The sequence below is a fragment of the Monodon monoceros genome, unplaced genomic scaffold (assembly GCF_005190385.1).
Source record: "Monodon monoceros isolate NGI ecotype Baffin Bay Population unplaced genomic scaffold, NGI_Narwhal_1 Super_Scaffold_6, whole genome shotgun sequence".
Taxonomy (NCBI): domain Eukaryota; kingdom Metazoa; phylum Chordata; class Mammalia; order Artiodactyla; family Monodontidae; genus Monodon; species Monodon monoceros.
This window is the reverse complement of record NW_021703783.1, coordinates 100,631,222-100,646,621: the sequence shown is the minus strand read 5'-3', so window position 1 is coordinate 100,646,621 and position 15,400 is coordinate 100,631,222. Positions and strand designations below refer to the sequence as shown.

General features: G+C 38.6%; 1 pseudogene; it reads left to right on the top strand.

Moving 5' to 3' along the window:
- The first annotated feature begins 454 nt into the window (after positions 1-454).
- On the top strand, positions 455-642 carry LOC114886218 (annotated as a pseudogene).
- The last annotated feature ends 14,758 nt before the right edge of the window (positions 643-15,400 follow it).

Below are 15,400 nucleotides of genomic sequence, written 5' to 3'. Positions count from 1 at the left end.
GGCGGATTCTTAACCACTGCGCCACCAGGGAAGCCCGATCCTCCCACTTTTCTCATTGCCAACTCAAGTTCCTTGCTTTAAATTAAACTCCTTTCTGGAATCATCAAGTTCTTCTCTTCTGGATCATTTCCAACAGCAAACAAGCATAATCTAGTGTTAAAAATAAATGGTATATTCTCATCTCTGTTCATATAAGTGATCCAAAGCCATGGGGTTTTCAGTACTGTTATGCCTTAAAGGAAAGGACAGTTAAAATGTCCTTCTTTGGGTTTAAGAAAGAATGCTTACAAATAGTTATACCTTTTGGAAAACAGATTTCTACCAATGAGGAAAACTATTATGACAATGAATCGGACTTGAAGCTTTTTTCTTAAGGGATTGTTACGAGGAAATAATAACAATCTCTGAAATCTAAATGTCTAGCTTTTTGCTTCGTTGCAGCCAAGAAAGCAAGATGGGTCACCAGCAGCTCTACCGGAGCCATCGGAGAAAATTCGGCAAGGCTCTCACTTTTGCCACGTCTGCTCAAGCTGGCCTGGTCTGATCTGGAAATACGGCCTCAATATGTGCCACCAGTGTTTCTGCTAGTATGTGAAGGATATCGGCTTCATAAATGAAGCTGGACTAAGCGAACTTCCTTGAATGTGTCATCGAGGACATCTACCCTATGCAGAAACAATGCAAGCTCTTTGTATATAAAATGAAAATGTTAAAACTTCCCTCAAAATAATAAATAAATGTCTTAAAAGACTCCTTTTGCCTGAAGTACATTCTTCAGAATTTTCCTTATTGAGAGCTTTGGGAGGTAAACTCTCAGTTTGTCTAAAAATGTCTTTATTTTGCCCTATCTCCTGAAAGATGTTTTCACTGGATATAGAATTCTAGGTCAGGTAGTTCGTTTCCATCGTCACCCAGTGTCTTCCTCTGAATTCCCTTGTTGCTATGAGAAGCCACCTCTCTGTCTGCCACTTCCTTGAGGTAATTTCCTCTCCAGCTGCATTTAGGACTTCTCTCCCTGACTTTGGTGTTCTGATGTTTCGATGCAGGGTATCTAGCTGTGGTGTATTTATTTTTTCTGGCTGAGGTTCACAGAGCTTCTTCACTATATGATTTTTCTTTCATCAGTTTAGAAATTTCACAGCCATTATCTCTTCAAATATTGCCTCTGCTCCGTTCCATCTCTCCTCCTTCTGGGACTCCAACAGACTCATGCTGGATGGACCTTCTCATTCAAGCCTCCATATTTCCTAACCTTTCTTTCATGTTTTCCATCTCTATGTCCTTCCAGGCAATATTCAGTTAATTTATTCACATTTATCTTTTAGTTCACTAACTCTGTCTTTAACTGTTTATAATCTGCTCTTAAAGCTGTATACTGAGTTTTAAATTTAGTTAAAATTAAAATTCAATTAACATTTTTACTAAATTAAAACTTTTATTTTAGAACTTCCATTTGGAAATTCTTCTCAAGCTGCTTGATTATTCATTATAGTTTTTTTAGTTTCTGCACATGTTTTCAAACTTGCCTTTTATTACTATATTGAACGTAGGCATTTTATAATCTGTTTGATAATTTCATTATTTGAAACGTGCTATCTGTGGTTACTGCTGGCTTGCTGCCATGATTTCTCATTATCTTTCTGTTTAATTACCTTTTTTAACTTAGAGGTGCTTGTTAGACTTGGCATTGTATTTATGGAAAACTCTGAGGGCTAAGAAGAAAGTGAGTACCTGCAGAGAGAATCTCCGTTTGCTTCTACCAGGCACCTACAGAATTACAAACCTGATATCATTATATATTTAATGCCCACTGAGGTTTCTTGGACCACCCTGACTGTATGAATTTGAGCTGCAACCCATGTGAGGACCAGCTTCTTGTTCTAAGTTTTCAACATCTCTTTCTCATCTCTGTCTCTGTGTCCCTGCCTCTGTATCTCTCTCTCTGTCTCTCTGTCTCTGTCTCCCTCTCTCTCTCTCTCTCTCTCTCTCTCTCTCTCACACACACACACACACACACACACACACACACACACACAACTTCACTTTGCCCCCAGATTCGAAGCTGTCAATTTTCTTCACAATCCTCGAAAGACAGAGAGTATCTCTACTTCATCCCTACACGGGGGGTTTAACCTTTCAATGTCTAAGCTTTGTAGAGGGTTGGTCTCTTATTAGGGGTCTCCTCCTGGGTGGGCTCTGTGCTTTATATCTGTTCTCTACATCTCAAAGATTACATATTAGTTTCCTAGGGCTGCCATAAAAAATACCGCTAACTTGGTGGCTTAAAACAACAGAAGTTTATTCTCGCACAGTTCTGGAGTCTAGAAGCTCAAAATCAAGCAGACTGTTCTCTGCACAGTCAGCAGGCCATGCTCTCTCCAAAGACACTAGGGAAGGGCTCTTTCTTGCCTTTTCCTAGCTTCTGGTGGTTGCTGGCTTTCCTCGGCTTGCGGATGCATCACTTTAATCTCTGCTTCCATTGTCACGTGACCTTCTCTCCTATGTTTCTCTGTGTCCAAATTTCCCTCTTCTTATAAGGACACCAGTCATTGGATTAGGTGACTGGTGTCACCAGCCTAATCCAGTATGACCTTATATTAACTAATTTCATCTGCAAATACACTATGTCTAAATAAAGTCACATTCTGAGGTTCTGAGTGGATATGAATTGGTGGTGGGGCAGCACTAGTCAACATGGCATAGGCTATAAAATCCCAAATCCAAGTTTTCTTGGTTCACCAAAAGCCCTGATCAAAAGCAATGTGCAGTGCTCCACTTGTCCCTCTGGGCTCCTGTCTTATTTAGTCCCTGCTTTCTTACTAGATCATCAATGATCTTAGAAAACACTTCTTTAGAAAATAGTTTATCCTGGATTTTTAACCACTTTCAGCAGGAAATTCTATGTAGGAACGTAGCTCACCATATTACATCTCCATTCATTTTATGAAGCTACAACATGATAAGAATAGCTCAAGAAAATTAATAAATTATATGTCTATTTCTCTTATGAGCATGTGCAAAAGTCCCAACAAAATATTAGCTAATGAAATTCAACAGTTTATTTTTGTAAATGCATCCTGATCACATGGGTTTAACGGAGAAATCCAAGAATGTCTCAACATCTCACTTTCATTTTCAATGGTAATTCAACACATTCACGGACAAAGAGAGAAAAATTGCATGATCATCTCATGCAATGTGATTTTTTTAAAAATAAATTTATTTGTTTATTTACTTTTATTTTTGGCTGTGTTGGGTCTTTGTTGCTGCGCACAGGTTTCCTCTAGCTGTGGCGAGTCAGGGTTACTCTTCGTTGTGGTGTGCGGGCTTCTCATTGTGGTGGCTTCTCTTGTTGTGGAGCACGGGCTCTAGGCACATGGGCTTCAGTAGTCAATGTGAATTTTATAACATTCAACAATTAGTTATGATTTTTTAAATGGCTTCCAGCCATTATGGAATAATAGCTATTGGACTTGCCCACCTGCCAAAGGGGGAAAAATCCAGACAAGTAAACAAAATATTGGAAGCAACTATTTTCAGACATTGGACAAAGGACAGCATAGGACTGTGATCCCTGAGAGAAAGGAAGCAAATTACATAAAGCCTATGATTGCCCTGGTTTTCCCTGGTTCTCCAAATGGAGGCATTTCCAGACTTCAGTGTAGGGAAGAGGGTCCAATTAGAGTGTGGCGGTCTTGATGAGTTTAGAAGACAGATGTCAGAGTTTGAGGAGGCTGATGTATTTGGAATTTTCAGACAAAAGTACTAGAGGAAAAGAATCAATTCAGGGAAAGAGTTCCAGAAATCTACAATAGGATCCCCCTAAGTTTTAGTAAATACTCAGTTGTGCTTACGTAGAATAAAATTCCATAAGGCTGCGTAAAGAAAAGCTATTGGGAAACTGTAAACTATAAAATTCCCAGAGCTCATGTAGGACTGGGGGAAGGTCAAGATCCAATAGCTAAGTGGTGAGACATATTGAACACTGTCACATTCAGTAGGGCTAGACTATCCCCAGAGTAAAGACCACTTTAGACTGATGCTTACAAAGTTTTAAAATGAACCTGAAAAGAATCAACGATCCACAAGAAACTTAACTGACTTCCAAAACCAACTTCAATACTCTTTAGAGGAGGATAATGAAATCCAAGCACTTATGTCCTGCAACAACAACAAAAAAAAATCCCAGACCTGCAGTGAACCAGGAAAAATCTGGAAGGAAAAAATAGTCAAAACAGAATCAGAAAGGACAGAAATCACAGAATTAATAGACATGGACTTAGAACAACTATTATAATTATACTCATGGATTTATAGAAAACATCAACACAATGAGCAAAGAAATGGAAGACATAAAAAAGAATCAAATGGAATTTTGAGAGATGAAAATTCAGTATACGAAATGAAAGTTTTACTAGATGAGGTTAACAGTGGGTTAGACACTGAGGAAGAAAAGATAAGTGAACATGAAAACAGAGTAATAGAAACTATCCAAATTGAAGCAGAGAGAAAAAACATTGAAAAAAAATTAACAAGCCTCATTGATCTCTGGGAAAATATCAAGCAGTCTAACAACTATATAATTGGAGACACGCACAAAGGGTAAGCACACACACAAAAGCATTGAAAGAAATAATGGCTGAAATTTTTCCAAATGTTTTGAAAACTATAAACCCACAGGTCCAAAATACTCAACAAATCCCAAGCAGGAAAAACACAAAATAAACTACTTCAAAACATATAATAATCGAGTTGCTGAAAATTTATGATCAAAAAAAAGTATTAAAAACAGCCAGAAAAAAAGATGCGTGCATATCAGGAAACAAGGATAAGAATTTTTGCTGATTTCTCATCAGAAACAATGTAAACCATAATAAATGGAATGACATCCTTAAATTGCTAAAAGGAAAACATTTTCAACCTAGTATTCTACATGCAGTGAAAACATCCTCCAAAAAGTGAAGGTGAAATAAAGACAACAACAGACATACAGAATCTGAGATAAGTTTTCACTAGCATATCTGCAATACAAGGAATATTAAAATAAGTTATTTAGAATGAATGAAACACATCCGAGGAGAACTTGTGTGTACACAAAGGAATAAAGAGGACTGAGGGTAATCCTAAAAGACTTTTCTCATGCTTGAATTTCTTTAAAATATAATTGACTGTATACATTTTTAAAATCAGCAATGTACTGTAGAGTTTAAAACACATGTGTAAGTAAAACATACAACAACAACAGCACAAACTGGGGGGAGGGAGAATAGGAAATACACTGTTGTAAGGTTCTTATATTTTTATTTGAGGGTAAACTATGATAATCTAAAAATGCATACTACAAACTCAAGAGAATACACATTAAAAATCATAGAGGGACTTCCCTGGAGGTCCAGTAGTTAAGACTCCATGCTTCCAATGCAGGGGGCATGGGTTCAATCCCTGGTGGGGGAACTAAGATCTCGCATGCTGCGTGGCGTGGCCAAAAAAAAAAAAAAAAATCACAGAGATATAGTTAGTTAGCTAAGAGTGGAGATAAAATGGAATTCTGAAACATGTTTGTTTAATATAAAAGAAAGCAAAAAGGAAGAGAAATAAAACAAAGGTAAGATGGGACAAATATAAGACAAATAGCAAGATGGTAGGTTTAAATCCAAAATGTCAATAATTACATTAAATGGAAATCTTCTAAACACTTAAATTACAATGCAGAGATTGTTAGACTGTATAAAAAAGTGAGACCCAACTACAGGCTGTCTCAAGAGATGAATTTTAATATAAAAACAAAAATAAACTAGGGACTTCCCTGGTGGTCCAGTGGTAAAGAATCCTCCTACCAATGCAGGGGACACAGGTTCGATCCCTGGTCAGGGAACTAAGATCCCACATGCTGTGGGGCAACCAAGCCTGCACGCCACAACTACTGAGCCTGTGCACCTCAGTGAGAGAGCCCACGTGCCACAAACTACAGAGCCCATGTGCCCTGGAGCCCATGCACCACAACTAGAGAGAGAAAAACCCACATGCCACAACTAGAGAGAAGCCTGCATGTTGCAATGAAAGATCCCATATGCCTCAATGGAGAACAGCATGCCGCAACTAAGACCTGACACAGCCAAATAAATAAATAAATATTAAAAAAAAAAAAAAACTAAATGGAAAAGCCTGGAAGGGAGGAGAAGAACCAATGAATTAGAAGGAAAAAACAGAAATAAGTGAAATGGAATTGTTTTCTTAATTTCTCTTTCTGTTAGCTTATTGTTAGCATATAGAAATGCAATAGGTTTTGTTTTTGTTTTTCTTGGTAGTGCCGTGTGGCTTGTGGGATCTTACTTCCCCAACCAGGGATCAAACCTGGGCCTTGGCAGTAAAAGCACAGAGTCCTAACCAATGGACCTCCAGGGAATCCCCTAAATGCAACAGATTTTTGTGTGTTGATTTTGTGCCCCACAAGATTACTGTATTTATTATTTCTTTTTTTCTAGAAAATTAAAAAAATATCCCACTTTATTATCAGGAAGCTAAAGTTAAAACTCCTTGCACCTTCACAGAAATGTTTTCACTGAAATATATATTTTCCCCATTTTATTTGATCTCTTTTTTATTGCGGTATATTGATTTACATATTATATAAGTTTCAGGTGTACAACATAGTGATTCATGATTTTAAAGGTTATACTCTATTTATAGTTATTATAAAATATTGGCTATAGTCCCTGTACAGTAGATCCTTGTAGATTATTTACTTTATACCTAGTAGTTTGTACCTCTTAATCCCCTACGCTTATCTTGTTCCTCCCTATTTGTTTATTATTTCTAATGTTTTTTGGTGGGGTCTTTAGGGTTTTCTATATATAAAATCATGTCATCTGCAAATAGTGGCAGTTTTACTTCTTCCTTTCCAATTTGGATGCCTTTAATTTCTTTTTCTTGCCTAACTGCTCTGGCTAGGTCTTCCAATACTGTGCTGAATAAGAGCGGCGAGAGTGGGCATCCTTGTCTTGTTTCTGATTTTAGAGGTAATGCTTTCAGTTTTTCACCATTGAGTATGATGTTAGCTGTGGACTCATCATATATGCCTTTATTATGTTGAGGTACATTCTTTCTATGCTCACTTTATTGAGAGTTTGTTTTTTTTTTCGGATCATAAATGGGTGTTGAATCTTGTCAAATGCTTTTTCGGCATCTATTGAGATAATCATATGGTCTTTACCCTTCATTTTGTTAATGTGGTGTATCATATTGATTGATTTGTGGACATGGAACCATCCTTCCCTCCCTGGGATAAGTCCCACTCGATCGTGGTGTATGATCCTTTTAATGTATTATTGTATTGGTTTTCTAGTGTTTTGTTGAGGATTTTTCAATCTGTGTTCATCAGAGATGTTGGCCTGTAATTTTCTTTTTTTGTGTTGTCTTTGTCTGGTTTTGGAATCAGGGTGATGTTGGCCTTATAAAATGAGTTAGGAAGCATTCCCGCCTCTTCAGTTTTTTGGAGTAGTTTGAGATGAATAGGTATTAAATATTCTTTGGATGTTTGGTAGCATTTACCTTTGAAGCCATCTGGTCCTGGACTTTTGTTTCGGGGGAGATTTTTTTTTTTTAAGCGGTACGCGGGCCTCTCACCGTTGTGGCCTCTCCCGCCGCGGACCACAGGCTCCGGACGCGCAGACCCAGCGGCCATGGCTCACAGGCCCAACCGCTCCGCGGCACGCGGGATCTTCCCAGACCGGGGCAGGAACCCGCGTCCCCTGCATCAGCAGGAGGACTCTCAACCACTGCACCACCAGGGAAGCCTCTGGGGGGAGCTTTCTGATTACTGTTTAAATCTCTGCAGTAGTGATCAGCCTATTCAGATTTTCTATTTCTTCATGATTCAGTCTTGGAAGGATGTATGATTCCAATGATTTGTCCATTTCATCTAGGTTGTCTACTTTGTTGGCACATAGCTATTCATAATATTCTCTCATAATCCTTTGTATTTCTGAGGTATCCATTAGTTCTCCTCTTTCGTTTCTGATTTTATTTATCAGAGTCTTCTCTCTTTTTTTCTCAGTGAGCCTGGATAGATCTTTGTCAACTTTGTTTATCTTTCCAAAGAGCTACCTCTTAGTTTCACTGGTGTTTACTGTTATCTTTTTGTCTCTACTTCATTTATTTCTGCTCTGCTCTTAATTATTTCCTTCCTTCTACTGATTTTGGGTTTTGTTTGTTCTTCTTTTTCTAGTTCCTTTAAGTGAAAAGTTAGATTGTTTATTTGAGATTTTTCTGTGTCTTGAGGTAGACCTATACTGCTATAAACTATGTTTTTGCTGCACCCCATAGATTTTTTTAGAATTCCTTTATTTTATTTATTTATTTATTTACTTATGGCTGCGTCAGGTCTTAGATGCAACACATGGGATTTTCATTGCAGTGCGTGGGCTCTTTGTTGCAGCACTCAGGCTTCTCTCTAGTTGTGGCATGAGGGTTTCTTCTCTCTAGTTGTGGCACACAGGCTCCAGAGCGTGTGGGCTCAGTAGTTGCAGCACATGGACTTAGTTGTCCTGCTGCACGTGGGATCTTAGTTCCTCGACCAGGGATCAACATGTGTCCCCTGTATTGGAAGACAGATTCTTTACCACCGGACCACAAGGGAAGTCCCACCCCATAGATTAAAAAAAATTTTTTTTTTATTGGAGTATAATTGCTTTACAATGTGTTAGTTTCTGCTGTACAATGAAGTGAATCAGCTATATATATACATATATGCCCTCCCTCTTGGACCTCCCTCCCACCCGCCATCCCACCCATCTAGAGCACTGAGCTCACAGAGCACTGAGAGCACTCACAGAGCACTGAGCTGAGCTCCCTGTGCTATACAGCAGGTTCCCACTAGCTATCTATTTTACACATGGTAGTGTGTATATGTCAAAGACCCTGAATAGCCAAAGCAATCTTGAGAAAGAAAAACAGAGCTGGAGGAATCAGGTTCCCCAACTTCAGACTATTCTACAAAGCTACAGTAATCAAGACAGTGTGGTACTGGCACAAAAACAGAAATATAGATCAATGGTACAGGCTAGAAAGCCCAGAGATAAACCCACGCACCTATGGTCACCTAATCTATGACAAAGGAGGAAAGGATATACAATGGAGAAAAGACAGCCTCTTCAATAAGCGGTGCTGGGAAAACTGGACAGCTACCTGTAAAGGAATGAAATTAGAACACTCCTTAACACCATACACAAAAATAAACCCTAAATGGATTAAAGACCTAAATGTAAGACCAGACACTATAAAACTCTTAGAGGAAAATTTAGGAAAAACATTCTTTGACATAAACCACAACAAGATCTTTTTCGACCCAGCTCCTAGAGTAATGGAAATAAAAATAAAGATAAACAAATGGGACTTAGTTAAACTTAAAAACTTTTGCACAGCAAAGGAAACCATAAACAAGACAAAAAGACAACCCTCAGAATGGGAGAAAATATGTACAAATGAAGCAACAGGCAAGGGATTAATCTCCAAAATATACAAACAGCTCATACAGCTCAATAACAAAAAAACAAATAACCCAATCAAAAACTGGGCAGAACCTAAATAGACATTTCTCCAAAGAAGACATACAGATGGCCAACAGGCACATGAAAAGATGCTCAACATCACTAATTATTAGAGAAATGCAAATCAAAACTACAATGAGGTATCACCTCACACCATTTAGAATGGGCATCATCAGAAAATCTACAAACAACAAATGCTGGAGAGGGTGTGGAGAAAGGGAACCCTCTTTCACTCTTGGTGGGAATGTAAACTGATACAACCACTGTGGAGAATAGTATGGAGGTTCCTTAAAACACTAAAACTAGAACTACTACATGACCCAGCAGTCCCACTACTGGGCATATACCCTGAGAAAACCATAATTCGAAATGACACATGTACCTCAGTGTTCATTATGACAGATGAATGTATAAAGAAGATGTGGTACCTATATACAATGGAATATTACTCAGCCATAAAAAGGAATGAAATTGGGTCATTTGTAGAGATGTGGATGGACCTAGATTCTGTCATATAGAGTGAAGTAAGTCAAAAAGAGAAAAACAAATATCATATATTAATGCATATATGTGGAATCTAGAAAAATGGTACAGATGAATCTATTTCCAGGGAAGGAATAGAGACACAGACATAGAGAGCAGGCATGTGGACACCGTGAGGGAAGGGGAGGGTGGGACGAACTGGGAGATTAGGATTGACATATATACACTACCATGACCCCTATACACTAACAATGAAAGATCAGAAAGAGAAATTAAGGAAATAATCCCATTTACCATTGCAGCAAAAAGAATAAAATACCTAGGAATGAACCTACCTGAGCAGGCAAAAGACCTGTACTCAGAAAACTATAAAACACTGATGAAAGAAATCAAAGATGACACAGACAGATGGAGAGATATACCATGTTCTTGAATTGGAAGAATCAATATTATGAAAATGACTATACTACCTATAGATTTTGATATGTTGTATTCTTATTTTCATTTGTCTTCAGGTATTGTTTTATGTCTGCTTTGATTTTTTTCGTTGACCCAATGTTGTTCAGTAGCATGTTGGTCAGTCTCCACATATTTGTGATCTTCCCAGCTTTCTTCTTGTAGTTGATTTCTAGTTTCATACCGTTGGATTGGAAAATTGCTTGATATGATTCCCATCTTCTTAAATTTATTGACACTTGTTTTGTGTCTCAACATACGGTCTATTCTTGAGAAAGTTCCATGTGCACTTGAGAAGAATGTGTTTTCTGCTGCATTTGGATGGAATGTTCTGTACAAATCTATCAAATCCATCTGGTCCAGTGTTTCATTTAAGGCCACTGTGTCCTTGTTGACTTTCTGTATGGGTGAACTATCCGTTGATGTAAGTGGGTGTTAAAATCTCCTATCATCATTGTGTTACTGTCAATCTCTCCCTTTAGGTCTGCTAATGTTTGTTTTAAATATTTTGGTGCTCCCATATTAGGCGCATATATATTAATAATGTTATGTCTTCTTGATGAGTAGCCTTCTCCATCATCATATACTATCCATTTTTGTGTCTTGTTACCTTTTTTGGCTTGAAGTCTATTTTGTCTGATATGAATATGGCTGCACCCCCTTTCTTCTGGCTGCCATTTGTTTGGAGCATCACTTTTCATTCCTTCACTGTGAGCCTACGTGTGTCTTCAGAGCTGAGGTGAGCCTCCTGGAGGAAGCTTTAGTTGGGTCTTGTTTTTTAATCCACTCTGTGTATTTTGATTGGTGACATCAACCCATTTATATTTAGGGTGATTATTGATAGCTGAGAACTTAGTATTGCCATGTTATTTCTTGTTTTCTGGTTGCTCTACAACTCCATTTTTTCTTTTTTCTTGTGTTTCTGTCTGCCATTTTGGTTTGGTGGTTTTCTCTTATGTTTTTCTCAGTTTCCTCTTTTTTGTTTCATGTCTCTGCTCTAGATTTATGTTTTGTAGTTATCATGAGGTTTGTATAAAATGTTTCTGAGATAAAATGGTCTTTTTTCTGCTGATAGCATCTTATCTTCATTTACCTACATGGGTTCTGTCGTTTTCCTCTTCCCCTTTTGTGTTTTTGTTGTCTCAAATTATCTCTTTTTATGTTGTGAGTTTGTTACCAAATTGAAGCAGCCATAGTTTTTTTTCTTCTTTCCCCCCTTTTAACATTTATGCTATAATAAAGTGTTTAAAAACCTATTCTGATAAAGAGTTGCAATTTTCTGATTATGTCTATTTATCACCTTACTTGAAGTTTTGTGTACTTTAGCCTTTTTGTTTCTGGTAAAAGAGCTCCTTTCAACATTTCTTGTAAGGCAGATCTAGTGGGTTGTTTGTTTGGGTTTTTTTTAATTGAAGTATAGTCGAATACAATGTTGTGTTAATTTCTGCTGTACAGCAAAGTGACTCAGTTATACATATATATCAGTACACTCTTTTTCATATTCTTTTCCACTATGGTTTATTACAGGATATTGAATATAGTTCCCTGAGCTATACAGTGGAAACTTGCTGCTTAACCATTAGGTCTAGTATTAATGAACTTCCTCAGCTCTTGTTCATCTCAGAAAGTCTTTATTTCCCTTCATACTGAATGATAACTTTGCTGGATAAAGTATTCTCGGGTGACAGTTTATATCTTTCAGTACTTTGAGAATATCATTCCACTCCCTCCTGGCCTGTAGAGTTTCTTCTGAGAAATCTGCTGATAAATTAATGGGGGTTCCTATGTAGGTTAACATCCTTTTTTCCCCAGCTACCTTCAAAATTCTTTGTTATTGACTTTTGACAATTTTAATATAATGTGTCTTGGAGAAGGTCTTTTTGCATTGAGGTAATTAGGTGTCCTCTTAACTTCATGGACTTGTATATCCATAACAGGGAAGAGCCAATTTTCACTCCATGTTGGATCTGTTTCTTTGACTTTAGCCTTTGCTTTTCATTGCTTTTGTTATTATAATCATACATAATGGCCTGCCTCAGGGAACCCTACCCACCTGTGAATGGCTGCAAGAAAGAAGAAATTAACACGTCCAAGGCTGGCCATTCCAGATGTTTGCCCTTGTTACTTTACTTCCCTCTCTGATTCTATCAAAGAAACTGGTGTCCAGACCCCAATAAGATGGTTATTTTGAGACACTAGTCTGCCATCTTCTCAGTCTGCTGGCTTTCCGAATAAAGTTGTATTCCTTGCCTCAAAAAAAAGAATTTTATCATTTTAAAAATATTTTATTTCTCTTGCCTCTTATATTTGTATCATTTCTAGATTTCTGTTTTTGCTCTTTCTCTCTTCCATATGGTCTGCTCTATTTCCAATTCTTTCTAATGCATCCTTCATCTCATCTATTGAGTTCTTCAGCTCCAGAATTTCTGTTTGGTGTCTTTTTAGAGTTTCAATCTCTTTGGTAAAGTATTCCTTCGGTTCATTAATTTTCTTTCTGAGCCCATTTAACTACCTTTACGAGTTTTCTTGCAGCTCACTGATTTTCTTCATGACAGCTATTTTGAATTCTCTATCAGTTAGATCACAATATTCCATGATTTCAAGTTTGGTTTCTGGAGAACTGTCATTTCCTTTTTGTGGTACAGTGTTATCGTGGTTCTTCGTGGTGCTTGACAAGCTGTTCCTCTGCCAGTGCATGTGAAGTAGCAAACAGCGTTCTGCTTGAGTCTGCGCTGCCTCTTGTTATATTTGAGAGTCAGCACTTTCCACCCTCCACTGCCTCTGCCAGGGGTGTCGCCCTGTGCCCTCATGATCACTTCTTGTACCTCTGGAGTCACTGGTATCTTGCTGCTGCCAGCGTGGCTATTACTGCTTCCTGGGGCACCAGGAGAGTGGGCTCTTCCATTTTGCCTGGGATCCCGTGGGCCGCAGGCTCTGCCACTGCCGGGGGAGGGTTTGGGTGGGGGGAGCCAATGTTGCACAGGTACCCCTGTCATGTCCACTGTAAGGTGCACAGCCTCTGTCACTGCAGGGTCGGGGGAGTCATGGGCCCCTCTGCAGCTGAAGGGATGGGATCCCAGGCCTCATGGCCAACACTGCCAGTTGCCTATGGCTGCCACGGTGGCTGGGGCGATGGAGTCACGTGCGTCACCTCCCCTGCTACTGCCAAGTTCTCTGGGGCTGCAGGCTCAGCTGCTGCAGGTGGGAATCCAGGACTGCAGGCACCACCCCACTGTTCCCCCAGTTCCACCCCCTCTATGGGCTCCAGTCCACCCACCTTCAGATGTACAGAAGTGTGGAATTCTCCAGCACCCTAGTGTATGGGGCAGAGGCACCCTTTTAGCATTGTGAATGTTTTACTGGCTGTAGATTGAAGGGGAGAGACAAAGGGAAGGTCTCAATTTGCCATGTTGCAGACATCCCTCCACGAAACACTATTTTTACTTGAAAGAAAATTGACAAACTATGGTTATTCTGACTTGGGTGTTTGGCAAACACTTTCTCAAAAATGAATAAAGTGAGTGTGTCACTTCATGGAAAACAACTGATAGTATTTGTTGCCAATGATAAAATTTGTGCTTTTAAGCAAAACTTAGATTTTTGGAAAACATGTGTCTATCATCATGAGCTTAAAGTTTCTCAATATTTAAATATTTTTCTGATGAGATTGGTGGTGACATTAACAAGTGTGATTTTTAAAATATTATATAATAAAATCTGTCAAAATTTGGAAGATCTGTATAACTCAAGGAACCAGTATTTTCCACATGACAAATGAATGCATGATGTTTTAAAATTATGCATAAATAAAAGACCCATTCTGCATGCAAGACAGAGCAATAGATTTTGATGTAGCAGAAGATGAAAAATGGGACATCCCTGGTGGCGCAGTGGTTAAGAATCCACCTGCCAATGCAGGGGACACGGGTTCGAGCCCTGGTCCAGGAAGATCCCACATGCCACGGAGCAGGTAAGCCCGTGCGCCACAACTACTGAGCCTGCGCTCTAGAGCCCGTGCACCACAACTACGGAAGCCTGTGTGCCTAGAGCCCGTACTCCACAACAAGAGAAGCCACCGCAATGAGAAGCCCGTGCACTGCAACGAAGAGTAGCACCCACTTGCTGCAACTAGAGAAAGCCCGTGTGCAGCAATGAAGACCCAATGCAGCCAAAAATAAAAAGATAAATAAATAAATGTATTAAAAATTTTTTCTAAAAAAAAAAAGACAAAAAAGTTCATTGATATGGTTTCAAATTCCAAATTGCAACTAACCTCTAAGAAACTTACCTCTTGTCAACTCTTGGTGTAGTATCAACGAAGATCCACAATTATCTGAAAAAGTTATTGTCTGCTTCCAACTACAAATCTAAGTCAGGCTGGGTTTTCTTCACATTTCAACCAAAACAACACATGGAAGAGACTGACTGCAGAAGCAGGTACAAGAACCAGCCATCTCCAGTTAAGCAGACACTAAAGAAACTTGCAAAAATGTAAAAAACAATGCCACTATTCTCATCAAAGTTTTGTTTTATAAAATAATTACTTTTGTAAGATATTATTTATGTTGACATGTTGAGGGCTTATTATCATTTTAAATGAATAAATAAATCATTCCCTCATGCACATACCATACTTCTTCAAGTGTTCAGTCAGAAAAATCAAATCCTGTCCAAGGGAGAAAAATTAGTCTGGACTCAGAAATTTTCATCTCCAATATTCAAGGTCTAGGACACAATGGAATGATGAGACAACAGCTGTGAGGGAAAGAAGTAGTGACTGTGGCAGGACAGGAAAGTGATCCCCCAAGAGAGAGTCACATCCTAATGCTTGGAACCTGTAAATGTTACCTTATTTGGAAAAAGGATCTTTGCAGATTTGATTTAATTAAGGATTTTGAGATGAGATTATCCTG